At 41.5% G+C, this 19,951-nt stretch overlaps 1 protein-coding gene and 1 pseudogene across 5 annotated transcripts in view; both read right to left on the bottom strand.

Moving 5' to 3' along the window:
* DEPTOR (DEP domain containing MTOR interacting protein) overlaps positions 1-19,951 on the bottom strand; it is a 176,126-nt gene that overhangs the window by 113,348 nt on the left and 42,827 nt on the right. The gene's annotated exons all lie outside the window — the stretch shown is intronic.
* Positions 532-639, bottom strand: LOC131744316 (U2 spliceosomal RNA; annotated as a pseudogene).

Genomic DNA, 19,951 nt, shown 5'->3' with positions numbered 1-19,951 from the left:
AACTAATCATGGTGGGTTCCTCAGGACATGATGAATTTGTGCCAGTAGCTACACAGGGACTCCTCTGGAGTGGGACACCTCCACTCTTCCCAGAATCTTCAGAGCTCTACTAGTTGGAAGCCATGGAAGGAGCACGGCCTTGGGAAGTAGGACACCTGGGACTCAAACACAACTCTGCCACAAACTAATGACATGAGTTTTCACTACTTCAAGTGCCCCCAAACTCATATTAAATGAGGAAGATAACACGTGTTCTGCTGCCTTCCCTGGATTGCTATCATTAAAAACTTTTGTTAAAAAGTTCTAAGAACGGGGCTTCCCTGGTGGCGCAGTGGTTGGGAGTCCGCCTGCCGATGCAGGGGACGCGGGTTCGTGCCCCGGTCCGGGAAGATCCCACGTACCGCGGAGCGGCTGGGCCCGTGAGCCGTGGCCGCTGCGCCTGCGCGTCCGGAGCCTGTGCTCCGCAACGGGAGGGGCCACAACAGTGAGAGGCCCGCGTACCACCAAAAAAAAAAACAAAACAAAACAAAAAAAAGTTCTAAGAACGTTAAGTGTATGCTTTTATATTTAAGAGTATTTACACTAAACTGATAAGAACAGATACCATACTTGATCTTAGCCAAAAGTCCAAGAAGTAATTAAGAGTATTTATAAAAGCTTTTAGCATATAACTGAACTTATTAAAAACCTTATTCAGCTTGTAACAGAACTCACTTTAAAATCTTATTGGCAGGGGAGTGAGAAATTAGGAATTTGGGATTAACATATATACTCTATATAAAACAGGTAAACAACAAGGACCTATTGTATAGCACAGGGAACTATACTCAATATCTTGTAATAACCTATAATGGAAAAGAATCTGAAAAAGAATATGTGTGTATATATATATATACACACACATATATGTATATATACACACATCTATATATACATATATAGATACATATATATACATATATATACATATATATATGTATATATATACATACATATATACATATATATATACACACACATATATACATGTATGACTGAATCACTTTGCTGTACACTTGAAACCAACATAGCACTGTAAATTAACTATACTTCAATTAAAAAAATTAAATCTGCAAAAAAATATATTATTTAGACCTCTTCCTAAGTAAACCCTCTTCTGTACTTTAATCCATCCTCAGAAATAGCTACTAGGCTGCTTTCAGAGGCTTAGTAGCAGCTGAGTTGGTATGAGCCATAAGAATTATATTTAATATAATAATGACCAGGCCCTTCTTAGAAGATGGAAGGGACAACTGCCACGTATACATCAACACAAGGGACAGAATCCTGACATTCCATAGGAGATTATGTGCCTTGATGGCCACAACAGCATCTCATGCTTCTTTCCAATTGACCTCACTGCTTCTCCCATCAAGAGGTTGAGTCTATTTCCCCTTCCCTTGAACCTGGGCTGCCTTTGTGAATTCCACTGCCCAACCAAATGCAACAGAAGCAACATTATTTAACTCCCAAGGCAAAGCTTTAGGAGGCCTTGCAACTTCCACCGTTGCCCCCTTGGAATGCCATACTGAGACCGCGGTGTAAGGAAGCAAGTGTAGCCTGTTGGAGGTGAAGAGGCCACAGGCCCAGGTGATAGCCAGCACCAACGCTCAGACATGAGAATGAGGCCATCTTGGACGTTCCAGCTCAGCACACCCTCCAGCAACCGTATGAATGAGCCCAGGTGAAACCAGTACAGGAATCGCCTTGCAAGCCACAGAATCAGGAGAAATAATGTATCATTGTTGTTTTAAACTAGTCAGTTTTAAGGCGATTTGTTTTGTAGGAATAGATAACTAGAATAGATTCATATCAATGAGAAATGGCAAAAAAGATGTGAAACCCACAAAGAGGAACATGTCACATCAGTTGGAAAGTACTGAAAGAACAGTAAATGAATACCAGAAGGTCCTGAAAATAAACTGTATAAAATAAAGCCACATGGAGTTAGACCTGGGAGCCTGCATCAGTGGTAGGAATCTAGAAAACAAAATGCCTAAATAAGGAATACTACCATTTCCTCATTTCTTTTCACCCTCAAATAAGGTATTTTATTTTATTTATTTATTTATTTATTTATTTATTTATTTATTTATTTATTTATTTATTTATTTATTTATTATTATTTTTGGTCGCTCTGAGCGGCATGTGAGATCTTAGTTCCCCGACCAAGGATGGAACCCATGCCCCCTGCATTGGAAGCGCAGAGTCAACCACTGGACCGCCAGGGAAGCCCCCAAATAAGGTATTTTAGAGTAAAGACGAGCTTCCTCAGTTTTCTGGTTTTAGATGTTATTTCTCTAAGAAATCTCCCATCCCACAAACCTAGACCACGTGCCACTTCTAAGGGCTCCCAGAGTCCCTGAAAGGCCTTCTCAGAGCCCTGGGGAAATGGCCTGCTCACTTAACTATAAGCTTTTTGAGACCAGGATCCCTGTCTATGGGGTTGACAGCAGTTTCCTAGTACAGTAGGTCCTAGAAAAGTATTTGCTGAATGATAAATGAAACTCATTTCTCTGCATTCCCCTGCTATACATCATAATCTAAGAGTATATAAAAAATGACCCCCTTAGAATTCCCTGGTGGTCCAGTGATTAGGACTCCATGTTTCCACTGCAGGAGGCTTGAGTTCGATCCCTGGTCAGGGAACTAAGATCCTACATGCTGCAGAGTGGCCAAAAAAAAAAAGGTCCCCTTAGAATGACCCTATGTGGAGACGAGGTGAATCAAGAGTTTCTGCCCTACTGATACTCCATTTAAGATACAGACACAAATGCCTGGCCTTCACTTCAGTTGTCAAACCACTCTGTCCCTTCCAGCTTAGCAATTTTCCTTTCAGGGTGTGGGGAGGACAAGTGGATAGGGGTTTATTTGTGCAACTCCTTGAAACCAGAAAAATGACCTGCCAGCCCTCTAGAGCTCCTGCTAAGTAACTCCTGGCCTCTGGACAAATGGCTGGTTAGCTGCTGCTGCCAATGTGAGCTTCAGACAAGAGACCAGTTGGCAGGCCTGCCTGGATCGGCTCAGCTAGCTATTTAAAACATGCTCCACAACCCTTAGCTCTTCCTTATTTCATTTTCCCTTAAAATCAAGCATAATACTATTCCTATCCAGATTCTTCTCCTTAGGACAAAGGCTTGCCTGGGATTGATTTTAGTATCAATATGTAGTCACAGTGTTAAAACAATAATTTGACTCATTACTTGGTCCAATGATCTCTTGCTATGTACCAAGTTGCCCCCAAAACTTGGTGGCTTAAAACAACCACCATTTATGGGAATGTATTTAAATTGGTGCAGCCAGTATGGAAAACAGTACGGAGGTCCCTCAAAAAACGAAAAAGAGAGTTGCCATAAGATCCAGCAATCCCACTCCTGGACATATATTCAGACAAAAGTATAATTGAAAAAGATACATGTACCCTTATGTTCTTTAATTTTTTTTTTTTTTTTTTTTTGGCCACACTGCGCAGCATGTGGGATCCTAGTTCCCCAACCACGGATTGAACCTTGCCCCCTGCAGTGGAAGCACAGAGTCCTAACCACTAAACCGCCAGGGAAGTCCCACCCCTATGTTCTTAGCAGCACTATTTACAATAGCCAAGGCAAGGAAACTATCTAAATGTCCACTGACAGATGAATGGATAAAGAAGATGTGGTACATATATATGCAATGGAATACTATTCAGCCATAAAAAGGAATGAAATAACATTTGCAGCAACAGGGATGGACCTAGAGATCATTATACTAAGTGAAGTAAGTCAGAAAGAGAAAGACAAATACCTTATGATATCACTTTTATGTGGAATCTAAAATATGACACAAATGAACTTATTAACAAAACAGAAACAGACTTCACAGACGCAGAGAACAGACTTGTGGTGGCCAAGGGTAGGGGAGGCTGTGTGGAAGGGATGGATTGGGAGTTTGGGGTGAGCAGATGCAAACTATTATATGTTTGTATAACTGAACTACTTTGCCTTACATCAGAAACTAATACAACACTGTAAATCAACTATAATTTAATACAACAAAGTTTTAAAAAAAGCCCAACCACCATTTAATCATATCTTAGTATTCTGTGGGTTGCCTGGGGCTCAACTGGGCAGTTCCTCCATCACCTTTGCTTGGGATCACTCATGCAATTGCAGGCAAACAGCGGGCCAGGGCTGGATGTCTGGCCCTGTGGTGCTCCTAAGTCAGTATAGCCTTTCCTTCCCATGAGACAGCCTGGACATTGGGATACAGAGCTCAAGAAGAAAGAAGCAGATGCTGCCAGAATTTTTTTTTACACTTTTATTTGGTATATATTAAGGTATTAATAATAATAATAATACAATACTATTAATATATATCCACTTACCAGACAACTAACCCATTTACCATGTAAAATGCAACGATTTTCGGTATATACATCGAGTTGTACAACCACCACTACCATCCATGTTAAAATACTTTATCACCCCAAAGGAAATGCTGTAACATTAATAATCATCTCCCACTTCCCCATTCTCCCTGCCCTAGGCAAACACGAATCTACCTCCTACATCTAGGAATCTGCCTCTTACAGTTCATATAGATAGAGTCATACAATATGTGGTCCTGTGTGACTGATTTCTTTCATTTAGTATAATGTCTTCAACATTCATCATGTTGCAGCATGTATTGGTACTTCTTTCCTTTTCATTGTCAAATAATATTCCACTGTATGAATATTCCACATTGGGTATATCCATTCATCAGCTGACGGGCATTTGCGTTGTTTCCTTTAGGTTATTATGAATAATGTTACTTTGAAAATTTATATACGCATTTTTTATGTGGACATATGTTTTTTTACTCTTGGATACACACCAAGAAGTAGAATAGTTGGGTCATACGGTAACTCTTTTTAACCTTTTGCAAAAATGCCAGACTGTTTTCTCAACTGGCTGGGCCACTTTACATTCCTACCAGTACAGTATGAGAGCTCTAATTTCCCCACATCCTTGCCAGCATTTGTCATCTGTTCCTTGTTTTTAGGATCCTCCTGGTGGGTGTGAAGAGGTATGTGAGTGTGTTTTTGATTTGCATTTCCCTGATGATTAATGATACTGAGCATGTTTTTATGTGTTTATTGTCCATTTATATAGCTTCTTTGGAGAAGTGTCTATTCTGATCCTTTGTGCATTGTAAAGCTAGACTACTTGTCTTTTTATTATTGAACTTTAAGTGTTCTTTATATATTCTTTGATGCAAGTCCTTAATCAGACATATGATTTGCAGATCTTTTTTCCCATTCTATGGGCTGTTTTCTCACTTTCTTGACGGTACTGTTTCTAGCCCCAAAGTTTTTAATTTTTATGTAGCCCAATTTATCCATCTGTCTCTTTTGCTGCTTGTGGTTTTGGTGTCACATGTCAGAAACATTGCTTGACACAAGGCCATGAAAATTGACTCTTATGTTGTCTTCTAAGAGTTTCCTAGTTTTAGTTCTCACATTTAGCTCTACAATCCACTTTGAGTTAAATTTTCTAGAAGGCATGAGGCAAGGGTCAAACTCTGTTTCCTTGTATGCAGCTGTCCAGTGATCCCAGCATCATTTGTTGAAAAGACTATTCATCCTCCATTGAATTATCTTTCTGACTCTTATCAAAAACCAATCAACCATGCCATGCCTTCTTAAACTGCTTAGGCTCAGAAGTCACAGAATGTCAATTGCCCTGAATTATACTTGTTTAAAAGCATGAAATTAAAGACAAATGTAGCTTCAATTCCTAACTCTGCACACCTGTTAGCTACCTGATTCTCCTTTCCCAAGTGTAAACTGCAGATAATGACAGCACCTACTTGGGGAGTTGCTGTGCAGTTTAAGTGTGATAATGCTCAAAATGCTTCAATCGTGGTGTTGAATACACCTTAAACACTGAATACATTTTAGCCGTAATGATGATGATAATGATTACGATGGTAAAAATTTTCTAGATGGAGCCATAAGATCAAACCCCTTTCTTTATGGCAAAATGGATTAAGATTCTGTGTATATTTCTATAGACAAGAATAACAATTCCTTTTTTTTTTTTTTTTGGTGGTACGCGGGCCTCTCACTGTTGTGGAGCACAGGCTCCGGACGCGCAGGCCCAGCGGCCATGGCTCACGGGCCCAGCCGCTCCGCGGCATGTGGGATCTTCCCGCACCGGGACACGAACCCGCATCCCCTGCATCGGCAGGCGGACTCTCAACCACTGCGCCACCAGGGAAGCCCAACAATTCCATTTTAATTAGTGATGAGAAATGGGGATGATGCTCTGAAAGTCTTATTTTTATAGAACAAATTCATCTTCAGTCAAAATGATCCTGTGTGGGCCTATAATCATGACATAAAGCCACACACCTTATAATGTGTTAGGCATTAACAACATTCGTCTCCTGGAAGTACTCACCAGATTTTGATTGTGCATGTGACTGAGTTCAACCTTTCCTGGATATACATCTGAGTCATATTTCCCAGACTCACTCTAACCCAGGGGAAAGGCAGCATCACAATAGAAGGAACTGCTACATTTAGGAGCCAGTACAGGAATAGAAATAAGCTGATAGCAATCTCCTTGTGCACTGAAAAAAAAATTCAAAGGAACTGAGAAGGCCCTATATAACGTGGGAACATATGTGAATGGTATACAAGGGCACACGCTAGGGAGGGAGCCAAAATGACCCATCGGCTATTAGGCCGGAAAGATGCTTTAGAATTTAAAGAGCTTAAAAAAAAAAAAGTGTTAGTGTAATGATAAATTATTTTGAAAAGCAAAACATAAAATTATATACATGATAACCATTAAAAATTAAAAATTCATTCATCCAAATATTAAAAGAGTTACTTACCCCTGGGGGCAGTTTCTGCATGATTTTTCTTTTCACCCTAATAGAATTCTCTATTACTCAAATTATTCCCCAGAGAGAGTGTACTATGTTCATAACTGGGAAAAACGTTATCAACAAAGACGTTATATTAAGGTTAAGTTTATATTTAACCAGATGACTTGTCCCTGACAAAATGCTTATATTAATGCCCAATATAATAAAGTTTCTCCCAATGTATAAATTATATATTTAGATGTATGCTTCCAAAATACAGTTTGAATGTGTAACACTGACTTGTGTGATTAGGAAGAAAGCATGAATTATGGCGAAATGCTTATATGAGCATTGATATTTTTGAATACTATGCTATTATAATACTATGCTATTATCTATAGAATAGATGTGGCAGGCATAAATTGATATAGCTTTCATAATAATTTGGTTAGGAACTAGTAAACAGAGCCGTTTGGTTAATATTTGTCAGTAAAACTATTATATATTTTAAAAGGTGAGGGAAAGGGAGGAAAAACAGCGTTTTACACTCTTTGCCAACAAATACCTTTCACCTTCCTTCACTTGTCTTCATACTATACACTGAACAGAACATACTCTTTCTCATCTTTTTTCCTTACTCATGTTCTTCCCTCACATCCTCCCTCCTCCCCTTCCCTGGAGAAATCCAAACTATTCTTCAAAAAAAAAAAGGCGCTCCTTGTACAGTGGTGCAGGTTGTTCACTGCACAAGGGAACCTCGCTTCAGCGACAAATGAAGTCTAAAATCCAGTGCCCACTCCTCAGGAGCAGTCCCTGTGGAGGAGAGGTACTGTAGGAGCTTGAAGGAAAGGGCAAAAGGGTGTCTGTTTCTCATTCGCACAAAGGTACTAAGTGAGATAGTGGGGTTCTGCTTTGAAGGGCTAAAGTACTAACCTCTCTTTGAAAATATCCCAACTAAAAAGCAATTCATACAGATCTCTCTTTTTTTTTTTGAACTTTGAGCCAGTACCATAGTTTTGTATATATTCTCTCCATTTTTAACACACTATTTTTACCCCTTCAGCTAAACTAGAAGCTTCTGAAGGATAGACACCATGCCTTCAATGCTGGTGAAAACCCAGCCCCGGGAGACAGTATAAATTAGGTGCTTAACAAATATTTGTTAATCAACTGACTGGAAACTAAGAATACCACAGACAACAGTAATGGAGAGTGTTATTTGTCTTTGAAGTTAAAATCCCTTCCTCTTTGCTTGCTATTTTAGATTTGCTGGAAAAAAAGCAAGAACTTTTTTAGTGATGGTTTTACGCTCTGAAGAGACTGATGTGCTGGAAACTAAGTTGTACTTTTCACATTGCCTTTTTAGTGTGGCTGTATTAAACATTTCAGCTGTTGTTACTGAACTTGAATCAGCTTTAGATAGAAGCTGAGTGTGGATTCCAAGGCCATGGCTGTCCTAAAAGGCTACATTCAGCTATGGCTTCATAACCATAAAATTACACAAGAAGGAGAGAAACCAAGCACTTCTACACTGAATTCAAAGCAATTCAAACCTCTGTGAACCCTTTCAAACAACTGTCAAGGGAAGCTGGGTTCTCAAACATATTATAAAGGCTCCTTTTAAGGGAATGGTTATTATTTATTTTGGATGCTTCCATAATTATTAGAAAATAGAAGGTAGAAGGATTTGCTGCCAAAAACAAAGAAAAAAAAAGGAGGTAAAGAAAGGTTAGGAGGCGTAAGATGAAGTAATTAAGAAAAATTAAAGATAATACCAACAAGGGAAAATAAAATGAACATATTTTAAAGAGGTAAGAAAAAATGATAAAAAACTGAACACAGTGACAAGTAGGGACTACTTTTCTGCAGGTTAACAGGCTACGTGACAGAAGGACCACTTTATCCTGCATATTTGTGGAAGTTACATGAAAAAGAATGGGAAACAGTCTTTTCTCTTTTTTTTCAACCAAGGTCTTACATTGTACAATCCTAAGACTCCCTCTCTTAAAACAGATTTTAAAACCACTGCTTTGATACATCTATGGCCAACTGATTTTAACAAGGGTGCCAAGGCCATCTAATGGGGGAAATAATAGTCTTTTCAACAAATGGTTCTGGGATAATTAGAGAACCACATGTAAAAGAATGAAGTTGGACCCTTACCTCAAACCCCATACAAAAAATAACTCATAATATATTAAAGGCCTAAATGTAAGAGCTAAAGCCATAAAACTTTGACAAGAAAACATAAGGATAAATCTTCGTGACCTTGAGTTTGGCAAAGGATTCCTAGATATGACACCAAAAGCACAAGAAAAAAAAAGGAAAAATAGATAAATTAAACTACATTAAAATGTAAAACTTTTATGCTTCAAAGACACCAGCAAGAAAGTGAAAAGACAACTCAATGAATGGGAGAAAATGCAAATCACATGTCTGATAATGGATTTGGATCTGGAATGTATAAAGAACACTTAAATAAGAAGACAACCCAATTTAGAAGTGGACAAATGATCTCAATAGATCAAAGAAGATATACAAACGGCCAATAAGCACATGGAAAGATGCTAAGCATCATCAGTCATCAAGGAACTGCAAATCAAAACCACACTGAGACAACACTTCACACCTACTGGTTGGCTAAAATCAAAAAGTCAGATAATAGCAACTGTGGGTAAGGATGTGGAGAAACTGGAAGCTTGTTGGTGGGAATATAACATGGTACAGTCGATTCGGAAAATAGTCTCTCAGTTCCGCAAACCATTAAACGCAAACTTACAACGTGATCCAGCCATTCTACTCCTAGGTATATGTCCAGGAGAAATGACAACCTATGTCCACAGAAAAACTTGTACACAAATGTCCTGGCAGCATTATACATTATTGTCAAAAAGTATAAACAACCCAAATATCTATCAACTGATGGAGTTGAGAATGTCATATATCCATACAATGGAGCAATATTTGGCTATAAAAAGGAATGAAGTCCTGAAACATACTACAACATGGACAAACTTTGAAAACATTATACTAAACGAAAGAGGCCAATCACACAAGACCATAAATTATATCATTCCGTTCACATGAAATGTTCAAAACAGAGAAATTTATGGAGACAGAAAGTAAATTAGTGATTGCTTAAGGACGAATGGTGAAATAGAGAGTGATAGCTAAGAGGTACAGGGTTTCTTTTGGTGGTGACAAAAATTTTCTAAAATTCTGGTGACAGTTGCACATGTCTGTGACTATACTACAAAGCATTAAATTGTACACTTTAAATGGGGCAATTGTATGGTACTGACCCAATTATATTCAATAAAGCTATTTAAAAATCACTACTTTGGACATTTCATTTATTCATTCATTAATTCAATAAATATTTACTGAGCATCTTCTCTATCCTAGGATATGCAGAAATGAAAAGACATGGACTTTGTCCTTAACTTGCTTACCATCCAGTGGGAAGCAAACATTAAAAACCTATGGGTGGGGGCTTCCCTGGTGGCCCAGTGGTTGAGAGTCCGCCTGCCGATGCAGGGGATACGGGTTCGTGCCCCGGTCCGGGAAGATCCCACATGCCGCAGAGCGGCTGGGCCCGTGAGCCATGGCCGCTGAGCCTGCCTGCGTGTCCGGAGCCTGTGCTCCGCAACGGGAGAGGCCACAACAGTGAAAGGCCCGCGTACCATAAAAAAACAAAAAAACAAAACAAAACAAAAAAACCTATGGGTGGGACTTCCCTGGTGGTCCAGTGGTTAAGACTCCATGCTACCAATGCAGGGGGCCCAGGTTAGATCCCTGGTCAGGGAACTAGATCCCACATGCCGCAACTAAGAGCCTGCATGCTGCAATGAAGATCCCACATGCCACAACCAAGACCTGGCGCAGCCAAATAAATAAGTTAATTAAATATTAAAAAAAAAACCAACCTATGGGCAAGGTAGATAAATGCTACGATAGAGTTATAAGTATATATAGAATGAAAGGAAAGTAAGGAAGAAAATACACAAGTCTACCAGAGTCTCTTACGGTCAACTTCTGTTTCGTCAAACAGGAGTTGACCTTAAGAGACAGTAAGAGGGGGACTTCCCTGATCGCACAGTGGTTAAGAATCTGCCTGCCAATGCAGGGGACACGGGTTCGAGCCCTGGTCTGGGAAGATCCCACATGCTGTGGCGCAAATGAGCCCGTGTGCCACAACTACTGAGCCTGCGAGCCACAACTACTGAAGCCCGTGCGCCTAGAGCCTGTGCTCCCACAACAAGAGAAGGCACCACAACAAAGAGACGCCCCCGCTCGATGCAACTAGAGAAAGCCCGTGTACAGCAACGAAGACCCAACGCAGCCAAAAATAAATAAATAAAAATAAAATTTAAAAATTTTTTTAAAAAGAGAGACAGTGAGGGCTTCCCTGGTGGCGCAGTGGTTGAGAGTCCGTCTGCCGATGCAGGGGACGCGGGTTCGTGCCCCGGTCAGGGAAGATCCCACATGCCGTGGAGCGGCTGGGCCCGTGAGCCATGGCCGCTGAGTCTGCGCGTCCGGAGCCTGTGCTTCGCAACAGTGAGAGGCCCGCGTACCGCAAAAAAAAAAAAAAAAAAGAGACAGTGAGAGGATACAGGATCAAGGAGAAGCAAGTACAGATGCACAGCATGAGGGGCGATCAGGACAAGCAGTTCAATGTTAAGGAGGAGCAGCACGATGGGGTGGGGGGTGGGAGTAGGTGGCAAAGCAGGAGATAAGCACGGGCAATGGGAAGCCATTAGGCCAGGATGGTTCTGATCCTATAGGTGACAGAGTGCATGGACTCTGAGCTCAGGATCGTCAGCGAAGATAACAGAGATGACAGCATCGTGATCCTTTCGTGTGATGGTCACCTTTTCACTTTCCATTATGACAATTGTGCTTTCGGCTCAACAAATGTATCAGCACTTACTGGATACCCCACCCTGCACTGGTCACTAGAATACAAAGATTAAGTCAAAGTTCCTACTCTGGAAGACCCGGAGGAAGCAAAGTTACCAAACTTCTTGAAAGCTTGAAACTGCTCTCGTACACTCTGATTTCACCCATCTGCTAGAAACCGGCAGGGAGTCATCGGTGGCCAAGGACCCATCACTAACCTCAGTCTAGGAGTAATGGGATAAAGGAACACTCAGCAAGCTGGAGCCACAGGCGTTCATGGAGATGCTAACAGCCTCTCAGCCGCCTCTTAGCATGCACTAGAGGGAAGGGCACGGTCTGAAGAGTGAAATGTGATGGCAAGGAGAGGCTTCACAGTCTTTCTGAATCTATCTGTCCTAGGGCAGGTAGGAAATATTGATATAATGAATACAAGACAATATCCCCATGCCACGCAAAAGCAATCTGGGACTGATCTGGATGATTTTCTTCTCCTCTGCTCTTTCCCATCAGTACAAACAGTTCCAGGGCGACAGTGGCAAGGGGAGAGAGTCCTAGGTTTCAATCTCTGAACTGTGATTTCCAAGCTGGGGCTGGGCTCTATGATCCTCTGAGTTTCTTCTCTTACGTAAGGAAGGTAATAATGCTTACCTCAGTGGGGTTGTGAAAATTAGAGGTAATCTGTGTAAAGCATGTAGAGTATTGTCTGGCACAAAGCAGCAGTGAACAAATGACACACACACACACACACCACACACACACACACACACACACACACACACACACACACACCCTGAGAGTTGACCCTTATCAATCCTTGTCAGGTGGGACGATAGTCCCAACCAGCCAGAAGGACCAATTCCAAGCACCTGGGGAGAGGAGGTGACAGGTGAAACATAGAAAAACCAACGTTTAATTACTTAAAAGGAAATTTTATACTCCAGAGAATGCTTACACTGAGGCAAAAGTTAATTTTATTTAGGAGATTGACTCATGGTAGAATACAGAGGACAATTTTGTAGAAAATATCATTTGGGTGGTTCTTCCATAAGTGTGTTCAGTCTGTGAACACTGATAGAGCTGCACACCTATGATATGGGTGCTGTACATAATGATATACTATACTTCAATACATTTAACTTTATGGTTAAAGTTTGACTACATATTTATCTTTAATAAAGTTTAAAATGTTATCTGGATTTTCTTTCTTTCTGGTCTGAAAGACACTTTTGTTAGGGGCTCTAAAATTAATAAATGCTTTCTGCAGATTTGGTAGAACAAGGCCATTGTTTACACTCCCCGGCTCTGTGTGAAGAGACTGTGATTAAGCAAGGATGTTTTCACTTAGCAAACAAAGCAAGAAAAACGACATAGCAACTACAGCGAGTCCCCCGCATACGAACCTTCGAGCTGTGAACTTTCAAAGACGTGTTCCATCAGCGTCAGGCGTGAGTGACATTGCAGCTCGCCCTCCGTCTCCTATTGCTGATGATCTTTCAGCTCTACCATCTCCACCTCCTCTCCCCCCTCCAGTTAGTAACTCTTCTTGCCTGTTCGCTCAGTGCCAGCCCCTGTATGCCAGCTGTTGTACTGTATGTACTACAGTAATTTTCAAGGTACTGTACTACAAGATTTAAAAGGTTTTCTTTATTTTGTGTGCGTGTGTGTTTTTTAAGTATTGTTAGTGTGAAAAGTATTATAAACCTATTACAGTACAGTACTATATAGCTGATTGTGTTAATTGGGTACCTAAGGCTAAACTTTGTTGGACTTACGAACATGCTCTCGGGACAGAACTCGTTCGTATATGTAGGGGATTTATTGTATACCTCTTGGAATCATCTCTGCATTAAAAGACAAAGCCGCCTACCCAAGGAGCCTCCACCCCAAGCTTCTAATAATGGAGGAATAACCTCCAACTTTAAAAAGCCCAACGAGTCAAGCCTTCCCCTGGTCTCGCTCCTAGAAGGTCTACTTTTATTTTGCTCCAATAAGTGCCTCTCCTCCCAGGAGGTCCTTCCTTCTCTCCTGCTCCCTGTGTGTTCTTCCTCCCCTTTGTTGCAGAATGTTTGGCATCACCTCACCCTGCCCCACCCACCTTAGATCCACTCACTCTAGAATCTCAACACTTAAAAACACACAAGAGCCATTTCCTCTAGAAAAGACTCTGAGTTCTTCATCTCTTCCGGATGGAATAAACTGACACTTGATGTGAACTAGAGTTGTTGGATTCAAAGCATACTGGAGAGAGACATTATGCCATTTCTACAGGTTCACTCAACTGGAGGCTTAAAGCACGTTACTTAGCCCACTTCAAATTTGCTTTCCTTCCCTGTAAATTGATGGGGGAAACCTCTCCCTCTTGGAAGTACAGGAAGAATTAAATAAAATAATATGTGGAAAATATTTAGAATGATGCCTAATGCACAGAAGTCCTCAGTAAATGATGGCTACGATTATTATTCTTACGCTCTGAATGTTTGTGATCAGAACCTACAATGAGTAAATACGATCAGAGTGATCTTAGAATAGCAAATATCTACTCCTGGTTTTAGTCCAATTTGAACATTCCAAGGTTAGGAAAGAAAGGGGCTGCCCACTGATTTCTTTCCTAAGTAAGGATGACCATGCATTCATTTATCCATTCATCTCATCAACAAACATTTATTCGGTGTATGCTACGTACTAGACATTGAGGCTCTAAAGTTGTGTGCGACCTCAAGGTCCATGACCTCAAAGAGCTTCTAGTCAAGCTAGAGAGACTGAAACATCAAGCACAATCACCTTGGAGAAATGTGGTTGCCAGGCTAGAACTCAGGTTGATGGGAGTCAGAAAGGGAGCCAACGAAATTCATTATAATCCAACCATACTGCGCACACGCATACAACAGTGAGGGTACCCTGTGCTAATTCCAACCGTCACATCACGCATGGTACACACTCAGAAACAAACAGAAAGAGCAAGTGACTCTTCCATTGATAGAATGTGGGCAATCCCTCACGCCCGTCCATTCACGGGGATAGGAGACAACTCATTTCAGATCCCAGGTACGTCTCACAGGCTCTGTCAGTCAGGGTCCCCTAGCAGGAAACTACAAAAATGTACAAATGGGCTAATAAGAGGTAGTCTAGCATAAAAGAACTACTAAAGCTATGGGCGGGGTTAAGGGAAACTAGAAGAGATGGCAAAGGTCCAGACTAGCAGTCTGTGATCATCAACAACTCCAGGCCTCAGGATTATGGAGGAGAGGGCAGTTTCCAGAGCCTAAAGGGGATAGACGTTAAGAAGAGGGCTGCCTGATGGGACCTGTGGCCTTCAATAGCAGGGAGCAAGCAGAAAAATAAGTACTCTGACCTTTCTCTCCTCCCTTCTACCTACTTCCTGCTAATGCCTCCCACTGGCCCAGCCAATGGCAATGGAGCCTGTTGACTCAGGCCATGTAAGCCAGTCACCTGGGGCACACGGCAGGTTGGAAAAGGGTAGAGAATGATCTGGAGGACAAACAGAAATGTCCCGCATACAGGCTGGGCATCTGACCTTGCAGAATCTAATTCTTGCATATAAAGGCACATGGGTTTTTTTTTTATGCAACCTGGGTCACACGAGGATACTTCGGACAACGTGCATTTTCCCTCACATATTAGAAACACAACACATCCTGTATGAGGTGGGACTCCGCTGAACTTCATCTCGTTTAGTCTTTCATGACAGGTTTGTGAGCTATGTCTGTTCTTCCAATTTTACGGATGAAAACAAGACTCAGACAGGTTGAATGTCTCGATAAGTGGCAGGAGAAGAACTCTGACACATGCTTCTCCGCCCACAGAAATCTTAAATGGTTTTTCCATTCTACCAAGTTGAAAAGTAACTACAGAGATTGATTGGCAAAATCGATGTTACAGAGACTTGGTTCGTCGCCCTGCAATTACACAAGATCAGGAAAACTTAGCAGAAATGACCGGCAATGAATCCCTGTCGAGGAATCACGTCTACTGCTGAGGCAACACCATGTGTCTACCTCTAAATCAAGTCATTTCTGAATAATCAACCAGAGCTAGAAATCTGTACGTGACAATCTAGGGCTGACGACTTCTGACAAGCACAGCTGGCCTGCTGCCTGTGCTGTATGTTAACAAAGCTCTAATACTATTGCCATATATTTATTATACGGAGGGAAAGCGAGGCTTTGCCAAGAAGCAGTAAAGAATGACGTGATTTCCAAAACCAGACTCGAGGACTTAGTAGAAACCAGGAGATGAACACTTTTATCAGGTCCATTTATTTATTTGTTCATTTATTTATTCATTTGTTTATTTTATGGCCACACCACGCGGCATGCGGGATCTTGGTTCCCTGACCGGGGATCGAACCCGTGCCCCCTGCATTGGGAGCGCAAAGTCCCTTTCAGGCCCATTTAAAAATCTACGAGCTGCATATTGTTTAATATTGTTTAGTGGTATTCATTCCTGCTACAGCCTCCTTGGATAGAAGCTGCAGAAACTTTGTGAATTAGAAGCTGCAGACTGAAAAAGAGTTACACGTGGGCTCACGCGCTCTGGAGCTGGAGACCAGGGTTTGAAATGCTCCCCCAACACCCCACCGCTGATTTCTGGCTACGCGAAGGTAGGCAAGTGCGTTTACCACTCTCTGGCCTTGATTTCCTTATTTGCCAAAGGGAGAATCACATGTTTTATCTCACTGGTGTAGAACGAGGCTTTTGTAAGAAAACACATGTAAAGAGCATGGTATCTACTAAGCATCAGTAATGTCCTTTGGTTGCTCCTTTCATCAATATCATCATCATCTTCAGGCCTCCTCCACTGTCCCTTCAACTCCTTTCACCATCTTTTCCAGAATGTCTGCATAGTGAACAGCCCTGGAAGATAAAGATAATTTCTCCTTCTGGGTCAGAAAGCAGGTTTGCTTGAAGGCCATGACAAAAGGTTCCTCGAGCCTGGGCTTCCTCTTCTGTAAGCCAACGCTGGCAGGTGTCATCTGCCCCTCACCGTGCTGTTCTTTGGGAACTAAGCCTTGGAGGAACTGTCAAGAAAATGATGATGCTCTGGCTACTGCTACTGCCGAGAGCAACAAATTGTTCTTTGTCCCCCAACCCAGGGGTCTCCTACCTGCATCCATGAAACGGTGGCAGGCAAACCTGTTAGCTTGCAAGTAAGGTAAAATCTCAAGACTCTTGACAATTCTCAACATGAGTTACACAGTATCATACAGAGGGAAGTCAGTCAGAAAGAGAAAGACAAATACCGTATGCTAACACATATATATATGGAATCTAAGAAGAAAAAAAAAAAAAAAGGTCATGAAGAACCTAGGGGTAAGGTAAGATGGGAATAAAGACACAGACCTACTAGAGCATGGACTTGAGGATATGGGGAGGGGGAAGGGTAAGCTGGGACAAAGTGAGAGAGTGGCATGGACATATATACACTACCAAACATAAAACAGATAGCTAGTGGGAAGCAGCCGCATAGCACAGGGAGATCAGCTCGGTGCTTTGTGACCACCTAGAGGGGTGGGATAGGGAGGGTGGGAGGGAGGGAGAGAGACGCAAGAGGGAGGAGATATGGGAACATATCTATATGCATAACTGATTCACTTTGTTATAAAGCAGAAACGAACACACCATTGTAAAGCAATTATACGCCAATAAAGATGTTAAAAAAAAAATCATGCCTGTCACCCAAATAGTCGCAAAAGGTAACAACTTTGATTCTACTTACACTGCAATTTTAGGACACCCTTCAAATCATCCAAGAAGGAAACATTTACTCCAAGATTCCGTGAAACCACTAATTAACTGGGAAGCACAAGCAAACTGTGAAAAGCTGTATATAACATATTAGAAAGTATTTTTATTAGAGTTTGCAAAATAATTAAGATATACTTTGAACATAAAACTTGAATCAATTTGCAGAACTCAGGATCCCGGTTTGGAAAGCACTTCTATACTGCAAATGCAATAAGACAGAGACAAAAACTTGGAGCCTTTTTTTTTTTTTTTTTAACTCCAGCTCCATGTTTTCAGGTTACACCAGCCTCTTTCTAGCTCAGGTGCCACATCTCTGCAATAATTGTACCTACTGGGTGTAACTCAGAGTTGTACAGAGCATCAGGCATGTTAATGGACAAGATGCTTTGTAAACTCTAAAAAGGCAAGACAAGGTACATCTCCGACTCCTGTCGCTTACCATGAAAAGCAAGCTCTCTTTAGCTTTTCCATGGCACCAGCTCAGCAGCTTGTAGCAATCACGGCATGTAGAATCCTTTGTTCATTCAACAAATATTTATTGTGCCAGCCTCTGGGAGGGAACAGGAAAAAGATCCCAGGGGTATATGGTAGAGAAACCTCTGACAAGATAAAAACACACAAAAGGGCTTTTCCCCTTTGTATATAGTTCTCCCCTAATATTTCTCTTCAGTTCTATGGAATAGAGAATATAAAGGAAGCAGTGGGAACTCAAAGAGATCTAATGGCATACAGGCACTTTAATTCTTCAACCAGGTATACACTCCTAAGCAGAATAAAGAGACTGCTGGTGGCTGGAGAGAGAAACCCCTGATAATAAGAAAACTAAGACCCTTTGGATGAAAAACTAAACTAATGCCCTTATGAACCCGACCTAGAAGGGATTTAACTCCATATTAAGACTGTATTAGGGCTTCCCTGGTGGCGCAGTGGTTGAGAATCCGCCTGCCGATGCAGGGGACACGGGTTCGTGCCCTGGTCCGGGAAGATCCCACATGCCGCGGAGCAACTAAGCCCGTGAGCCATGGCCGCTGAGCCTGTGCGTCCGGAGCCTGTGCTCCGCAACGGGCGAGGCCACAACAGTGAGAGGCCCGCGTACCGCAAAAAAAAAAAAAAAAAAAAAAAAAAGACTGTATTAAATTAAAATTGAGAAGTCACGGGGGGAAGGGATAAATTAGGAGGTTGGGATTAACATATACACACTACTATATACAAAATTAGATAATCAACAAGGACCTATTGTATAGCACAGGGAACTCTACTCAATATTCTGTAATAACCTATATGGGAAAAGAATCTGAAAAAGAATGGATGTATGTATATGTATAACTGAATCACTTTGTTGTACACCTGAAACTAACACAACGTTGTAAATCAACTCTACCCCAATACAAAATAAAAAACAGATTTAAAAAATGAATAATAAAATTGAGAAGTCTCCTCTACGTCTGAAGATGAAATCAAGGTTAGTTTAAAATGTGCGTTTCAACTATTAGTTTTAGTAAGGATGGTCCAAATTGCACCCGAAACTCACATTCTCTTTTATAGCAACTTCTATTTATCAGTATATAGAGCACTCGGTAATCCAGAGTTCAACTTTTTTCTTAAAGAGATCTATTGTGCCCACTGATGCAAAGACAATCAAGTTTTGTACTTTGGAACATGCATCCGAAACACCTTCTACCGTCCGAAGGCAATGTACACAGATTCAATGTTGTTCCTTAAAGTTACTGATGTTTTTTTGTCCTTTCAAAGCTTTTACTGGAAAACTAAGAACTGCACTGTTTGAGAGCATGTGAGTTCTGTTCATGTGCTGTGTGTCTGGGGTATCTGTGCTCATGCAGAATTAAGTGGGGAGCTGGAAGGCCCACCCGGGGAGATGCCACGCCTTAGTCCCTGCACCTTCAGTCCACAACTGGCCACACTGAAGGTCTGAGGAAGCCTGTTGATGAAAATGCCTTGTGCCCTGAGTGGGCTTAGATGAAGTCCTCAAAACAACAGAGTATGGGCACGGATCCAGGGGCAGACACCCTCTTCCTCAAACTCCCCTCAAGCTGGCAGCAGGGCATGACTCCTATCCTAGGGTAGGTCCTGTCCCATGTGCTTAAACTAATCAGTCCGTTTAATCCCCACAAGTCCATGAGGTTGATACAATCAGTGTCTCCATTTACTACATGGGCAAATGGAGGCAAAGAGAGGGAAGGCCAAGGCACAGACCCAGGATTCACACCCAGGAAGCCTGGCTCCTGCTATGCTAGGCTGTATCTTAAAATACTATCATAAAGCAAGAAAAACAAATGTCATTTATTTACATTATGATTTACTAGTGTAATAGCAGCAGCCCAGATTTCGTGGGCTCTCAACTCTATGCCAAGCACTGTACAGACTGGATTTCATTTAATCCTTCCAACAGCCTT

The sequence above is a fragment of the Kogia breviceps genome, chromosome 17, assembly GCF_026419965.1.
Source record: "Kogia breviceps isolate mKogBre1 chromosome 17, mKogBre1 haplotype 1, whole genome shotgun sequence".
NCBI lineage: Eukaryota > Metazoa > Chordata > Mammalia > Artiodactyla > Physeteridae > Kogia > Kogia breviceps.
The sequence above is the reverse complement of the archived record's forward strand: the minus strand, read 5'-3'. Positions and strand labels throughout refer to the sequence as shown.